Genomic DNA, 16,387 nt, shown 5'->3' with positions numbered 1-16,387 from the left:
TGGAGTAATTGCTGGAAAATAAATAAACTATCAGTAGTTCTGGAGTTTGGTCTAAATCCAAACTGTTCAGGATTTAGAACATCATGTTGTTCGATGAATTTATTCAATCTGTTTTGCAAAATTGATGTGAACAGTTTTCCTAAGCAGCTAGTTAAAGTGATTCCTCTGTAATTTGCTGGAGATTTCTTATCACCTTTTTGTTTGTATATTGGTTTTATGACACCTATGTTCCATTCAGTTGGAAAGGTTCCTTTCTCAATTATGTTGTTAAATATTCTCTCTAGAGAAGGCATAAGGTAATAACGCCCGTGTTTGATCATTTCATTTAAGATAGCATCCGTACCGGATGCCTTTTTATTCTTGAGTTTAGATATTTGATCATGAATTTCTTTTGCAGTGATAGGCGCATCTAAGATTTCATCTGTCTTAGTTGTTGTTTGGTCAGGATTGTTTGGAGATGTAACGTTCTCGCCGTGCGATTCTTGAGCTTTGTCATACAAAAGGTTTTGAAAGTGGTTTATCCAGTCTTCTGACGAGATATCAGAACTTTCCTCGACTGTCTCATTTTTTCGGATTTTGTTTATAAGTTTCCAGAAGTCGCCGCTTTGGTTGGACTTTAAGGCATTTATTTCATTTAGAAGTTGATTTTTATATCTTTTATGCATCTGTTTTACTAGCTTTTTATATTTCTTTTTGACTGCAAAGTACTCTTGCCGCAGTGATTGAGGAGCTGTGGGATTAATTTCCTTTACAAGTTTCTGCAGCTTTTTCTTCAGTTGTCTGCAGGTATTGTCATACCATGGTTTGTGTTTCTTGGTATGTTTACGCGTTTTACGTGATGGTACAAGACTACGTTTGGCAACTGATTTGAGTATCTGATTGAACTGCGAAATCTCATCATCTATTGAACTGTGGTGTGCTGTATTGAAGGATTGGAGTTTGTCTTGAATATCAATTCTCGATAGTGCACTAATAAATTTGTCTTTGGATTCTAACTTCCAAAGAAACTTGGTAAAACTGTTCTGTGGAAACGTTTCTTTTCTTTGAGAATTTTTTGATGCGTTGTTTATAATATCGCGATTACGGGAAGCTAATTTGAGAGTAATTGGACAGTGATCAGAATAAGGTGTTAAAGCCTGTACTTGAAATCCTAGCACTGTGTCTTGAAGATCTTCACTGACTATTCCATAATCAACAGTGCTTGCTCCGTTGGTCTGATATGATGTTAGCTTGCCGTCTAGATCTCCTATGACTCTACCGTTCGATATTCTCAATTTATTTCCTATACATAATCGTAATATTTCGCCTCCTAATTTGTTTACGGTATAATCTCCATTGTTTCGTTTGGGCCAATTTTTATCAAGATTATATGTGTCAGCAGTTGCTAGGAAATCGTGACAATCGTTTTCAATGAAGTCATTTAAAGTTCCGGTCCTAGCATTGAGATCGCCAAGCAATATAATTTTGCCCTGTTTTGAATACTTGTGTATTTCGTGTTCTAAAATGCTTAGTACGTCCTCCCCTGCTTTGCGCTGAGACTGAAGTGGAGGTAAATAAACCGCCGCTAGATAAATGTCAGAATTTATGGCAAAAAGTTGTCGTTTTAGGTGACACCAAATTATGTTTGGAGAGGCACTTTTGATATGGGAGACGTAGTCTAAATGTTTATTCTTTATCAATAGAGATACTCCCGCTTGACCTCGTTTACTTTTCGAGTTCCGCACGGTCGAATGTACTATGTAATCTTGAAATGTTAATGACTCATCTTTTGCCCATGTTTCTTGTAAGCATATAATATCAAATTTTGAGATATTAGATTTAATGGATTTGATATTTAATTTTGTGTTCGAAATGGTTTGATTGGTTGGTTTTAGCCTGGTTTTGAGTCCTTGAATATTCCATGAAATTATACTAAAAATATTACTTTGATTTAACCATAATGAGTTCATTTTGAGAATACGATCAACAAATTAAATTAAATACCCTGAAATAACAGAATATTATTACTGATATAGGTAATATGTAATAAAACTAAATATGTGTCAGAAAAGTATCTAGCTGGTTGTTTTTAAAGGTCATGATAAGGCTTACAGCTTCCGGTTGCCAAGGCTTGTGAGCAGTAGGTTGATTAATTGCTGTGTTGGATCTGCCTTCCTCCACTGGGAATTTCGTCCTCTTTTGCGGTCTTGTTGGTTCCACGGACGGCGTTGTTTGGAGTATGTTGCTTCGAATGAGTGGCCGTTTTCTCTTGCCCATTTCTTCATTGAAGCAGCCAGACGTCCAAGGCCTGATTTGTTGTAGTGTAGCGCGTCTCGTGTAAAGAAACTGGGGTCTTTCGCCTCTACCTCAAGGAATGCTGAATCCATTGACTTGATGTATTCATTCACTTCAGTTATTTTGGGATTGGGCGTTTGGTGGTTAGGGGGGATTTCACAGAAGCCTATAATGGCGTTCGGAAATTTATCTTCCGACTTGATCTTTAAGGTGTTAAGCTTTGTTTTAATTTCATCACTGGAGTTATCGCGAATGTTGTTTGTGCCTAAATGGTAGATGACACGTTTGACAGCTTCATTTGGCATGGGCTCGTTATTGATGTATGCAATGGCTGAATCTAGTGTTGCGCCACTTAGAGATCTGATGCCCATTGCTAGCCTTCTTCCATCCAGGCCTCTAGTGTTGGAATCACCAAAGATGATAGTGTCTCCAACAGGCTTGACTTCTCTAAAAATTTTCTTCATTTGCTCATTTTGGCCTGTAGCTTGAATATTTGCATCTACTTGAGGTTGCTGCGAAGACTGCAATTTCCGGTCGTCTGGGTTTTGATTATGGCTTCGAGTTACAAGCTCGCCATCAAATAAACTTTCTTGTATGACATTCGTTTCTTTTTCAATGTCCTCAACACGTTTCAAGAAAGCTTCATTTTTCTTTAGTAGCATGCTATTGTTGTGGCGAAGTTCGTCATTTTCGCTCTTGATTTTTTCGAAGCTTTCTTCCGATTCGCGAACACGTGCGTACAATTGTTGTATCTGTTCTGTCATCTTGTTTTGAAACTCCCGATGCTGATTTTCATGGTGTTGCAATCGACCTTCCAGCGATTCACGCAGTGTTTGTTCTTTTTTAGTGATCTCTTGATATCTTTCAACTTCGTTCTTGGATTGGTTTAATTCCGCTGTTAGAGACTGCATACGGTCGTTAACGTAATCAAATTCTTGAAGCTTTAGTGTCATGCTGTGCAATGTCTCCTTGATGGTAATATTTTCGGCAATAACCTTTTCTATTGAAGTCTTCAAGGTTTCAATGACTCTGTGGTCATGATGACCAGGTGGAGTGCTTGGGAGACTTCGTCGTCGACTTGTTTGGGGAGACAGTTGCTGTGGGTGAAGTTCTGGGACGGTGGAGTTGTCACCTTTGACATCTTCATCAGAGCCGTTTGAAGCATTTAACTCTGCCAAAAGGTCATCTATTGTCTCGTGTGAGTCGCCAGGACCTTCGGTTTGCCTTGCCTCCTCTACGTTCGCCTTTATGCACGGAAAAACTTCTCGACACCATTTACCGCAATGGTTTCCTTGGATTAAGATGCGATATGTGGTCAAATAAAAGGAGATTGTTAAATTTCCTATCTTCTCTGGCTTCTTGTTCGCAGCGCCACATGCAGTGTCTGTATGTTCCTGTATTTGCACCATCGCCTTGGCTTGATAATCGCATTTGCTCCATTCTATATCGAGAGCAAGTTTGTTATAATGCTCGTTAACACATTTCATCCACAATGGTACGCCGTCCTTGTCGGTCATGTACGCTGCCGTCCTGTCGCCATCATTGTAAATGTTGAAATCGATTTCCTCAAACAAAGCTGTTTTTGATTGCTTTCCGCCTGGCATTTTATCGATACAAAGATGTTAAATTGTAGAGCAATACAAAGATGTTAAATTGTAAAGCTTGTATCGCCTTTTACATGTTAATTTCACTCGTGATGTCTGCGACGGATTGCTTCAACCGCCGCCATGATCAGTCAGTGAGTGAGTCCAAGTGATTTCTCCGTAGGCTGTTTTTCGGATTTCTCTCGCTGCGCCTGCGAGTCTTGTAACTTAAGCTGGGCGAGCTGAAGTTCCAACTGTAGACGTTCGATTTGCAGTGATTCAGTTTCTTTTTGAAGTCTTAAGCTAGCCAATTCATCAGAGGATGATCCGGTTTTGTTGGTCTCCGATTTATCGAGAGCTTCGGGTGGTAGACTGACTCTAACTTTACTTTCTTTTGAGGTCTGATCCTGTGATTTTGCCGCCTGGCCGGCAAGGTCAATAGGACTGCGAGCTGGGTGAACTGGCAGCAAAGGGAAAGAATCCCACGTAAAATTGTCCTCTGTGATTTTCGAGAGTTCATGCTTAAATGGAAATAGATTTGCAGCGAATCAAGCGAAATGACACTGATCAAAGAAACTAACACTTGATACTATTGCAAAACAAACACGAGGATGAAAGATGACACTGTTGCATCATTACAAGCAAATAATTAACCTAAACTCAATATCAAGACTTACTTCCTTGACATCAAATTACTTTAATTCCCAGTTCTAAGAGGGCTCAGGGGGAAGGTTGGTTTTAAATATCAGAAGCAGGATATGAGTGGATCATCGGGTTTTCACCCGATGCATCCAGGGCTCTTACTCTGTTTTTTAAGATGTCATAAAGCAAGTATGGTCCAACAGCTCATGGAGTGGTTTTATTTGAGAACCATTACTGTCCAGTTGGCTTAGTTTTTCTAGAATTTTGCATGTTTTGGACCCATTGTTATCTGCTTCACATGTATGTCAAGTCCAGAAAGGATTTTGTCACCTTGGTCTAAACAGCCTTACCATAACACACTGTAGGTTGCTGCATCTCAGAATAAAGTAAGGCCACCAATAAATTATGTAGTTTTTCAAATTTAAATTTTCGCAGCTCAAAAATCTGCTACAATCTGTGACACTAAATCTTTAGGCTCAAGCTCGGCTTCATCAAAGTATCCCTCGAAATATTCTGGTTACCATGATGACACATCCAGATTGTCAGCTCAGCAAAGAGTTAACAAGTGTTTTCCAAATGTGGCATATCACCAAACATTTCCTGATTATTTCTAGTATTTTCATGCAGTGAATCAGTGAAAACACCGGCAAACATTAAAAAACATCTCTCACTGTAAATAGTTGATGGCAGTTCTTTACAATGTCATTGACTAGTTCCTTGGAAAAGGCATGCTTTGATGTAGCTCCTAAGGCATTATCATTGTTTTCCTCTACCAGTTCAGTGAATGCTGCTCTTATATCAGCTTTGTCTTTTTCACAGACGGGCCTTGTAAGGGCAGGTGAAGATACAGGTACTACATATGGTGTTTCAAATGGAACCACCTCAATACAGCTTTCATTGCAGCAATCATGGCCAGGATTAACAGGCTGCATTTCTTGATCAAATGTTTTGTATAATGCCACTTGGTAACAACCCTCCGATTTAACAAACACTTTGACCTCATCTTCACAGTAAGAGAGCTGATTACCATGGTAGATAACAATCAGGTGTGATTTGATTTCATCACGTCCCGCTCGACCAGCTTCCTGTATCTGGTCTAAAATATTTCGTGCAGGACCCCAGTTAATGACATTTCGTACATCGCCAAAATTTACCCCCATACTGAGGGCAGTGCTGGCAACAATGATCCGTTTTTTGACTGACCTTGAAAATCTCCAAGAAGTTTCCTTTTTCATCTTGTAGTTTAACTGTTTGGCGCCTTCGCTGTTTAGGGATATTCCTCGGACTTTACACATCTTGGGCCAGCTGACAGAATGGAATATACCAATAATGAAATCATTATTGTCTGATGAGCCCACAGGCACAGTGGCATGCTTTCCAAGTTTAAAGAAAAGCAAATTGACAACAGTTGCAATGTCCTTAAGGGTGTTGCAAAAAATTATGGTTTTTGGTGTTGCTTCTCCCTTTTCCTTGACTTCTTCCACAAGCCATTCAATTTGATTCCCCATGACCTCCTTCTTTACATAATTGACAGAGATCCTGATGTTAACTCTGTGGGGGCTAATGAAGATTTTCAGCACATCTTCCTTCAATGTCTGCTCGCTGCAAATAGTGTTTTTTGTTGTGTCATCTGCTGTCCCAGCTAGTGCAAGCATGGGGGTGCCTAGGATTATAGACCAGAGAGAACTAGGCAACGGCTTACGGTTGAATTCCGTGGAGATGTCTTCAGTTACCTCTTCAATGGAAAAGGGGGAAAAATGGTGTGTGGCAAGTGCTGGAAAGAAGTGACTTTTCTCAAAATTTCTTTCTAGATCAGTGGGACTGCCTATTGGACCCTCATGGACAGGGAACTAAAGTACATTTCCCTGTAAAGTTAAGGCATTTCATTTCCTGGTCTCCAAAGGGACACACAGTGGACAGAAGATCAGGAAATGTCATCCCTTCAACTAGAGCATTTCAAAAAAAATTGTCCATGGATTTCATAAAAGTAGCTGCCTGATATTGACACAATAATTTCAATTTCTTTTTATTTACATAGATTGAAGTCAAAGAAAAGATCTATTTTTTCTCACACGTAGACGACAAAATCCGCAAACTGGTATTTTTTGTCATTTTGTCATGCAGCTACATCATGATTTCCAAAACAGTAATTACAATATTATGTGACTTGAATCATTTTAAAATGTAAACTGTGCTAAATAAACAAGAAGCCAGTTCTCAAGAGTGTGCTTTTCTTTTTTTAAAGTTTGATTTTGATTTTGTTGTCTTTTTTGTATTTGTTTTCTTTTTTCTCGACTGTGCTGTCTTTGAACTTTGCTCATTTTGTGTGCTTGTCTCTTCTGTGGCCAAACCATTGTGTTCAGTGATGCTTTCTACTATGGCAACATCATTTTGTTGATTACTTATGTGTTTCTTCTTGAATTCTGACATCAGAGCTTGCTATCCATATGTCCAAAATTCAGCATTCTTTTTTTGTGTAGTTTCTTTTTCTTCTTTCCCTGCAGCTGAGGGATTGCATTCTATGTTCTGCCCTTATTACCTCTGCTGGGCTGTCCCAGTTATTTGATTTGCGCAAAACAATACTTCGTGCTGTGTCGCTGTTCTTTTACACACCTGAAGGGAAATTGAGCAACTTGATGAATGATTAGTTTTCAAGGGTAGTAATTTTTGTGTTTGAGTAGGTACTTAGAAAATTGCCTTGATGTTATTCTTAATATTTGTGTCAGTGTTCGAAAGAGGTTGAAAGGTGTTTTAAACTTTAATATTTTTCTTGAACAGATATTTTAAAAGGCCAATTCCTGAAAGGAATATTATTTTGCAAGAAGTAGGATATTGTCAATTTATTTCTTTCATGAAAGAAAGCAGAAAGTGACTAGTATTTGAGAAATCAAACTCTTGCCGTAACCGGTAGGCAAAACCGCCAGAACATCTCTACCGGCTAGAAGAGCCCTGAGAGCAGATTCTTGCTCCGGTTTCAAGACAATATTCCTCACATTAGCGAGATTTAAGTCTCTTAAAGCACTTGCTAATACGTCCATGTCCGCCGCCATCTTGGTTGTTTGTGAAATAAAATCGTGAAACTTGCATTTTACAATACCTATCGTTTCCTAGCCAATCAGAATTTTGCAGCCGCCAGCGGCCGCAGAAATGAACAAAAGGGGGTTCTTAGAGCAGGTGTCCCTCCCACTCTCGCCCCACTCCCCCTTCTTTTTCCCCTCTCTCTTCTCTCTTCCCAACTCCCCCTCCCTCCCCTTTCGACACAGGCTAAAGATAACCTGGAAACTTGGGCAGGTAAAACATACAAATTTCTATGATATCCACTGCTCATATCTGATTAAATATATTTCAGACAACTCAAGCTGCAAATCTCAGATGCAAATCTTTATGTGGAAACATAAAGATGAAACAAAATGCAAATATTGTCTGCATAAGGTACTTCGAGAATCCTGGAAATTTCCTATCCAACCAGGTGAAACAAAAATTCAGAGCACTTTGTGTGAAGAATGCATCCTTATTTGGTGTCGTTGGACCATAAATGTAAAGCTTTACCACTATGACCCTCTGTTCATATTACTCTCTTTGAATTCCCCTGATTGTTTTGCCAAGTTCAAGTTTCATTTATAATTGATGAGTACAACACACGCCCCTGGTTATAAACTCTTTTGCACATACTTGTAGTAGTCAGCTGGATGCTTTGTGGGAAGCAAGTGTCCCAGATAATCAAAGTTCACATTAAGCTTTTTGTCGAAGCTTGTCTTGTATTTACTCTGCAGTGAATCTTTGCAGGTCAAAAAGTCAGTGGACTGCAAAAAAGGTCATCTACTTTGTTCACCATAGATATTTAAGCTAGATCTGCCCCAGGCTCTTCTGTCCATGAGTCAAAGGCATGTGCCATGCACAATTCAAGGCAAGTTGTTTTCAAAATGTTTTGATAACTGACATATTTAAGAAGGGCTGATGCATAAAGGTCAGTGCACTTAGATGACACATCAGTGATTAGCTCACAACGCTCATCAAAATTGGAGTATTCACAGTAGCCTGCCAACATTGTGTTCAATGAAAATGAGTCTAGGCCTACTGTGTGAATCTGTGTCTTATACTGTCATTTCGGGTCTTGCCAAAGTGCGAGCCAGCGAGTCATGCGAGCCATTTCGGTAAGCCTAAATAACACACCGGTTAGCCTAAATAGCACTCGGGTTAGCCTAAAAAGCACTCCGGTTAGCCCACAGTTAGCTTAGGTAGCTTGCGGTTAGCCTTTATATTGGGTTAGGGATTTCTGGCTCGCATGGTTCGCGAGTCATGCGAGTCATGCGAGCCATTCAGGTTAGCCGAAATAACACATTGGTTAGCCTAAATAGCACTCCGGTTAGCCTAAATAGCACTCTGGTTATTGCGGTTAGCCTTTTATTGGGATTTGGGATTTCTGGATCGCATGGCTCGCATGGCTCGCTGGCTCGCATATTGTCACTACTCTGTCATTTCTCTTGTTTGAGAAAACGCAATTTGCTGATTGGTCTTGTCAAGGTAGCAGATTTGGTGGGCACCATAGCTGATCTGATAACTCCGTCTCTTCCTGAATGAATGAATAAAAAACTTTATTAAAATGTCAAAACCACATAGCTAGGGAAGTTTCCCTTAATAATTTTGGGACACATGATTAAAAGATACAAAAAGTAACAATTGATAATATTTAAAACTGTGTCAAATAAAAAAGTGTTATAAAATTCTAATACTAATCTAGTAATTTAAAAATAGCTGGTCTAAAAGTGTAAAAATCGAATTGTAATCGCTAAAAAAATTGATGTAAAAACAGAAAATAATATGATACTGACTAAATTTAAGATGAGCAGAGGGAACAGCCCTTGCAGCCACAAAATTAATTTAAACCACACAAATACACAACATCTCAACGCTGCAGACGGTCACCAGTAGATTAAACAACCGACGGCTATGGTTTGACAAGAAAAAAGACTAAGAATTCACAATTTGGCTACCAAATATCTACCTCGAGTAATTCGTTGCTGCCTCTTCACAAGACTCGACCAGCAATGGTTACAATTTGACATACAAATTACTAAAAAATGCAAAATTTGTCACGCCAAATATAAGATGTATTAATCATTTGACGTGCAAAATGGAAAATTCACAGGCATGACATACATTACAAATTCAAAATTCAGCATATTTACTTATTTTCTCTTTGAAAATATTAGACTTTTTTCGGATTTAATGTCTTGGGGGTAGTGTTACCCACAGAAGAAGAAATTAAGTCAGTTCTTCTGAAACCTGAGGGCTAACACATTGGCTTGTAAACTTAATTTGTCTGAAGGAACACCCCACATCCAAATAAAATGCAGTGCACTCTTGCAGCAGTGAAAGTTCTGGATGAACAGCTGAAGAGTTTTTGCAGTGTAGAATACAAATGGACTTTTGCAACAATAGGCAAAAGACTACCCTTCTTTTCACCATAGCTCTTTATTCTGCCAAGATCTTTGGCTGCTTCAACCCGCGATTTGAACACTTCCGATGTTGTGCCACTCACAGCAATTCTACGAACTTGTAGTGTTTTTCAAATTTTCTGAAGTTCAAACGTCTTGTTCAACACTTTGTTTGCACCATTTCCATTAGCACACTTGAACAAAGACTGCACAATTTTATTGTAATACTGCAATCTTGGTGAGTAAGGATTTGGTACCAGTAAATGAGCCCCTACTGATAACAGTTATATTCCACCAAGGCTACAAATTATATTTGCCCATATGAATTTCTGCTGATTTTTATTAAAAAAAGACTTAAGGACTTTAGGCCTTCTTGGGTGTTTTCCCTGTATCAGCTGTGACATGAATTTTGTCAACTTTCTTTGAACTTTCAGTTCTTGTTCAGAGCTTGTTTTTAAGTGCAGTAGATTTCCTACCCTCCCGGAAAGTTGCCGTGACTTATGTAGGTGGCTACTTTGTTTCAGTTCCTCAACCACTCGTGTTAGTCTATCTGTCAAATTTGAGACTCTATCTAATAAATGACACCTTCTTCCAGAACTGCTCACAAATGTTCCATGCTCGTACTCAAAATCAAGTGACTTCAAGTGATTGCAAATGTCCTTATCAGGGCCAAAGACGCCATAATAAATAGAACAAAAGACAAGCGATTCATGTCATTGTAAGAAATCTTTTGACCTATGGACCTAAGAGTTGCCCGACATTCATCACTACAAATGATACAAGACAATGTTCGAGTCAGTACACATTTCACTCTTAATCAAGGTGCACATGTTTTGTAAGAAATTTGCAATCAATGATGGTGGTGATGATTGGTTTGAAATTTTCTCCGGTTCAAAAGAAATACATTCACAGTGATACCACTGAAGACAGAGCTCAAACTTGTATTAGTCCCATTCAAAAGATCATTCTTTTCTTCATAACGTTGGCAGAACTTCTCTGCTGCGCAGGCAGTGATCTGCTTACAATTGGTATTGAACACCAGAAATGAGAAATATAGTAACTTAGTTGAAAGAAAACCTTAACATTGAATCAATAACAATATTAATGATAAAAACAATAAAATCTAAGAAGGGACATTAAATTTCTAATGCGCATTTATTGCCAGAGAATCTACCTTATGTCATAGAAGGTAAAAACCCTTTGGTTCATAAGACTTACAGCTTACATTCAAATTGAACTGGTATCAGCGGCACCACGTGATTGGCTAAGGTGTCTTTATTGTTTAGATTTTTCTAGATCCAAAATATTCGAATGTCCAGTTGGTTGGTTACTCCAGGTGGTGTCACTGCTGAGGAGTATTTTTCAAGCAAAGTGGATTTGTCCATTTTGTATTGTTTAATGGTACTCTGTAGGGCCCCAGCTGCAAATATGACCTGCAGGTAGCCCATAAAATTGAAACAGTTTTCGCAAGTGAATATTGGCATTTTATGCAGTATTTGTGAGTGAATTTCTCCTTCCTTTATAATGTTGGGGAATTGCCCTGTGAATGGTCAAGTTGGTCTTCACTATATATAGGAGCTATTAAGCTCCACAAAGCACGGAGATTGCATAAGGAACAATCTACTGACCTTTTGAGGCGAGAAGCAATCGGCTGAACTGAGCTGAAATCAGTCTCACATCTTTTTGTTTGTGGCATCACTTACCAAAACTACAACTTTTGTTTACTAAAACAATAGAGTAGTAAACCTCACAGGGACCGTTGCCAATCTGTTGCAAAGAATCTCCCCATTTATGTGCCAGCTGACCAGTATATCGCGGTAGCATGGTAGGAACAATAGCTTTATTTGCTCCATTCCCCATTTTACCCCATGGTGTCTCCACAAAAATAAGTTGCTTTTATACCTCCCCAAATGGATCTTGGTCAATGCAATCTGATCTCTGTATATAATTTTAAATGAAACTGGCCAGGCACTGACTTACAAACTGACAAAGGATACTGTATTAAGTAAGGTTGAGGACATATTAAAAAACTTGCATAGTAGACTAGGTCAACAGAAAGCATCTTGTGCTACAGTTTATGTGGATGACTGCTGCAAAGACGGCCTTTTTTCAAATGCCACTTATTTAAATCCTTTCTTCTAAAGATTTTGTTCTTCTTTGCTGCAGTTCGATTGATCTCAATTGACATGTACTGTTGCTTTGAGGCGCATTGAACTTAGCCAATCCATTATGGTTCACCCTTCATGAAATGTACAAACAGGTTGTCAATAAAGTCATTCAAGAGCTGTTCAAAGTTCTCAGGTGTTTAATTAAAAATTGATTCGACTGAAAAACAAATAGCCACCATCTTGAATTTCTAGCTTTGAGCATCTAGTTCTCTTTCATTCTCTGTTTTCATTCTTTCAGTTACTGCAAATATCGGATCTGTGATACCTTTTCTTCCAGTCTTCATTCTTGAGATATTTTGCCTGCCTCTCATTAAAGGTCAAATGAACAGAAATTTCAAAATGTCATTTTAACCAACCAAACGCTAAAAATATCAATTATTGAGTAAAATTATGAAATTTTTTGCTTTCCGAGCCTTAAAAGAATATGACCCATTGGATTTTTTCAAACTCCATCACAAGGTCCATTATCGATTATTACCCCTTGAACACCAACAGATAACTGAGTGCTGTGATGAAACCAGGGTACCATCTAACAGCATGGTCAGCATGTATGACACGGTCAGAGATGGTAGTTGAAGTCCTTTAAGGATACACACTGTGCTTTATAAATGTACTTAGAGGTTGTCAGAACTTGGTGAAAAACTCAATGAGGACAGTGCCAAAGATCATAGATGATATGCGGTGAGTCTTGCGCATGACCAAAACACACAAAGTAAAACAAAGCAAAGCATTCCTCAGGATTGTCTTTCCATCTGAGAGCAAGACTGTTAAACCAACTGAGCTTGAGTTTGTAAGAAAGAAAAACTTTTTTCTTGGTGGTGCTCTGCCCGCAGCCAAAATTCCTCTTTCTTTTTAAAAGTTTAATATAGGGCTCCATATCACCAAATTTCACAGGTTTATATGGCATGCAGATTTAAATCGTGAATTTTCCCTTCAACAGAATCATGGCTTCATCTACTGAGTTTTGTTTTCCACAATTGAACATAGCTTTAAACTTTTAAATGGCAGAGTTATAAAAACGTCAAACTCCATAAAAAGGATCTTTCTTGTCCTCTTTTGTCAAAACATGTTCAGGATCGCAAAAGTAAATGTTGTTCTTTTGTTCAAAGAAACGGTCTCAAAGATGACAAAATATATGTGACTCCAGGCACATGAAAAATCTTTGTTTGTGACACTCGAAGCATGAAGATGACTTATTACCTCCATCAAAAAAGTTTACATTCCGTGGAGAGAATGACCTTGTTGCCATTGAAATTGACTTCAATTTACTGCTTGTTAAGAGGACTTCATAAAGTACGTGCAACATGGTTATTCTGGAAACCGCAGCAGAGGGATAAGCTGTTCAAAAATTGCAATACAAACGCAACATCTATTGGTGGGTCTACGGATTCCTTTGCACACCCTAAGTCAACATTGATAATTTATTTACCCAACAAACTGGAAAGTGAAAATTTGAGATTGAGGGTGCCCTTAAAATCCAGCCATTACAGGAAGGAGGAATGATTTCTTCAGTTGCATCTAGCCAATTTATTGAATCAACCGGCATACCTCTTGTGATATTCATGAAAAATTTTTCTTTTCTCCATTCAACCTCACACTGTCAACTTCAACCGCTTTGCTGAAAAGTTCTCGGAGCAGGTCAAATAAACTTCTTCTCTTGCTAGAGTAGTGTTTGGATTATCTTGCTGGAATTTGTACATAATCTCGTCCAGAGAAGTTTTCTCTGCAATTTTCACTTCATACTTGTAAGCTATATGTCGCCTGTGGGAGTATGCAAAATGTAACAAATCGGTATTAATGATGAATTTCAAAAAGATTTTACTGAAGGAAAAGGGCTCAACTAAATCTCACCAAATCTCTTTTTAAAAATTTGTAGAAAGCGTGTGTCGATAGCTCGGCAGGTGCATAAACAATGTCTTCTAGGTGATCTATTTTCTCGGACAAATTACATCCGGATAGATTCAGAAATTGTTTCTCAATTATCTGGTTCTCTGATAATGCTAACTAAAGGGGTTATTATCAGAAAGCCAGTGAAGCTACTACTTTGAGCAGACCTTGTAATTAACAAAAGAAGTTGGAAAATAAGGCTTTTGCCAAAACCAGTCGGTAGGACAGCGACAAGGTCCTTCTTCTCAAACAAATGTTTGATTGCCTTTCTCTGTTCCTTTTTAAGTACAATCAAAAAAGCAAGAGCTTGGCCAAGAAATTGTTCAAAACATGCATCATCACAATCGTCCGCCATGTTGAATGTAAATTGAGAATAGGTCATGAGTCCCTTCTGACCAATCAAAATAACATATTTTGCCCTTTTGTCCACCTGACCAATCATGATTTTGATGCTTTGGAACCAATATCACTATTGACACATTCATTTCCACTGAGAACTGACTGGAACCATTAAGCAGGCTGCGGTACTGCATGAATCTTGTCGAATCTGATCTAAGCAACCAAAACTATCAAAACAACACCACCTTATCAGTGGCCGCTGGCGCTAAAGTTTTATTTACTGTTCGTGATGTTGTATCTTCGTTGTTTTTCTCTGTTCATTAAAAACAAAAAAAGATTGTCAGATAAAAAATAAAACCTACATTCATACTAGTTCATTTTGACTGAAGATTATTACCATTGTTAGGTTTTACTGGTTTGGAAGCTTCGTTTCCTGCTCTTATCCTGAGGTAATGCATTCCGGGCTTCTTGAATGTCTTGTTCCTCTTGAACTGTAAACTTCACTCGCAGATTCCAGTTCAGAAAATGGAATGCTTTCATAGTGTTCTGCTCTAGTGATCTTAGTTTTCCACCAAGAATGGCATTGTAGGCAGAAAATGACCTTTCGACATCATACGAACCAATAGTCGTAGTGCAATAGCAGGATACCAGCTTGTACAGTTCTGGAAGACTATTTGCCTTTGACTTCCAAGATTGCTTTAAGTCTAGTTCAACTTTTTCTTTAATCCTCTTTACAGCTTGGGGCCCTATGTGATCCACATACAGATTCCACTCCTCACTGCTTCCTATTTATTTTGAGAACTTGTGATTACCTTCAAAGCAAAACAAAAAATCTTCTGCGGTTCCTATAGCATGGGTGACATGAGGCACTTTCTTCTGAAAGTAGTTCAGGTACTTCAAAAGGGTGGGTCCCTTAACCTTAACCAAGTTGAACTGTGCATGTAGCTTCTTCGTGAATGTTGAGTCTTTATGCCGGAGGAGAAAGTTGCTGGCGATGTTTCTTCCACGACTCAGTTCCCCGCTTAGAAACTTTCCAAATAAAAAATAATGCTCCTCATGATAAATGGCTGAGTCAAAACAGGCACTCCAACTTTTTTTTTTTACCTTCCAGCTCGTCCACCCCACCTTTTTTTTCTTTCTCCACTGTCCTTCTCCAAGTTGTCTTTGGCCTCCCTTTCGCTCTTCGACCTTCTGGTGTCCTTCCCAATGAAACATCTCCTCCTGATCTCTTCACTTTGCAGCTTGCATCTGTCAAACCTTTCCCTTGTTATTTTTTTCCCCTCAGTCCTTGCTAACTTCAATCCTATTCTTGTTCTCACAAGGTGTAGTGGTCACTGTACACATCTGCCCCCTCATAACTCTGGTGTCAAGGATTGATGTTCTCATGCGTCCATTCACTAACACATGGTCAATCTGGTTTACCGTTCTCCCATCTGGTGACCTCCAGGTCAACATATCGATCTCTCTGTGTGGGAACATTGCTCCAGTGATGACTAATGCCAAACTTCCTCATAATCTCCTCCCTGTTTGTGTTGTTGTTTCTCATTTTGGAATTCATATCGCCCATTTTTGAACAGGTCACTAAGCGTGGAGAGAGTTGATCGATCATTTTGATGCCGCTCCCAGATAACGAATAATTGCTGACCAAATGATGGCATTAATATAGTTTTCTTAAATACATCTTAATTGAAACATAAAAACATTACAACATACTAAAAGATATATAAATAAATAAGTTGCACTTACATGAATTACAGAGTTATGCTTAAGATATACACATGAATTATTTACAAGATGAGTTCGTCGCATTTTTTATTTACTAGATTATTTTAATTCCATTACTAATTAATACCACTAAGTAACATGTTAACAAACAAAATTACAAAGGATTATATAAATTAATTATATAAATTAACTATATCTAATTATCTAATATGGAAAAAATTGACCATTTTTTTTAAAAGAAGTCTTTCTTTCTGATTTGTTTTTCAATTTCATACTTATTTTTAAATTTGGGTCAAAAACCTTGAATTAGTTAGTGTTTGGCTTCTTCTGA

The 16,387-nt window shown here is 38.3% G+C and overlaps 1 pseudogene; it reads right to left on the bottom strand.

The window, feature by feature from the left end:
* Window positions 1-4,009: 4,009 nt before the first annotated feature.
* On the bottom strand, window positions 4,010-14,347 carry LOC144647902 (ATP-dependent DNA helicase RecQ-like; annotated as a pseudogene).
* Between the last annotated feature and the right edge of the window lie 2,040 nt (window positions 14,348-16,387).

The sequence above is a fragment of the Oculina patagonica genome, chromosome 4 (assembly GCF_052425735.1).
Source record: "Oculina patagonica isolate OP01 chromosome 4, crgOcupat, whole genome shotgun sequence".
Lineage (NCBI taxonomy): Eukaryota > Metazoa > Cnidaria > Anthozoa > Scleractinia > Oculinidae > Oculina > Oculina patagonica.
This window is presented reverse-complemented; position numbering and strand designations above follow the sequence as displayed.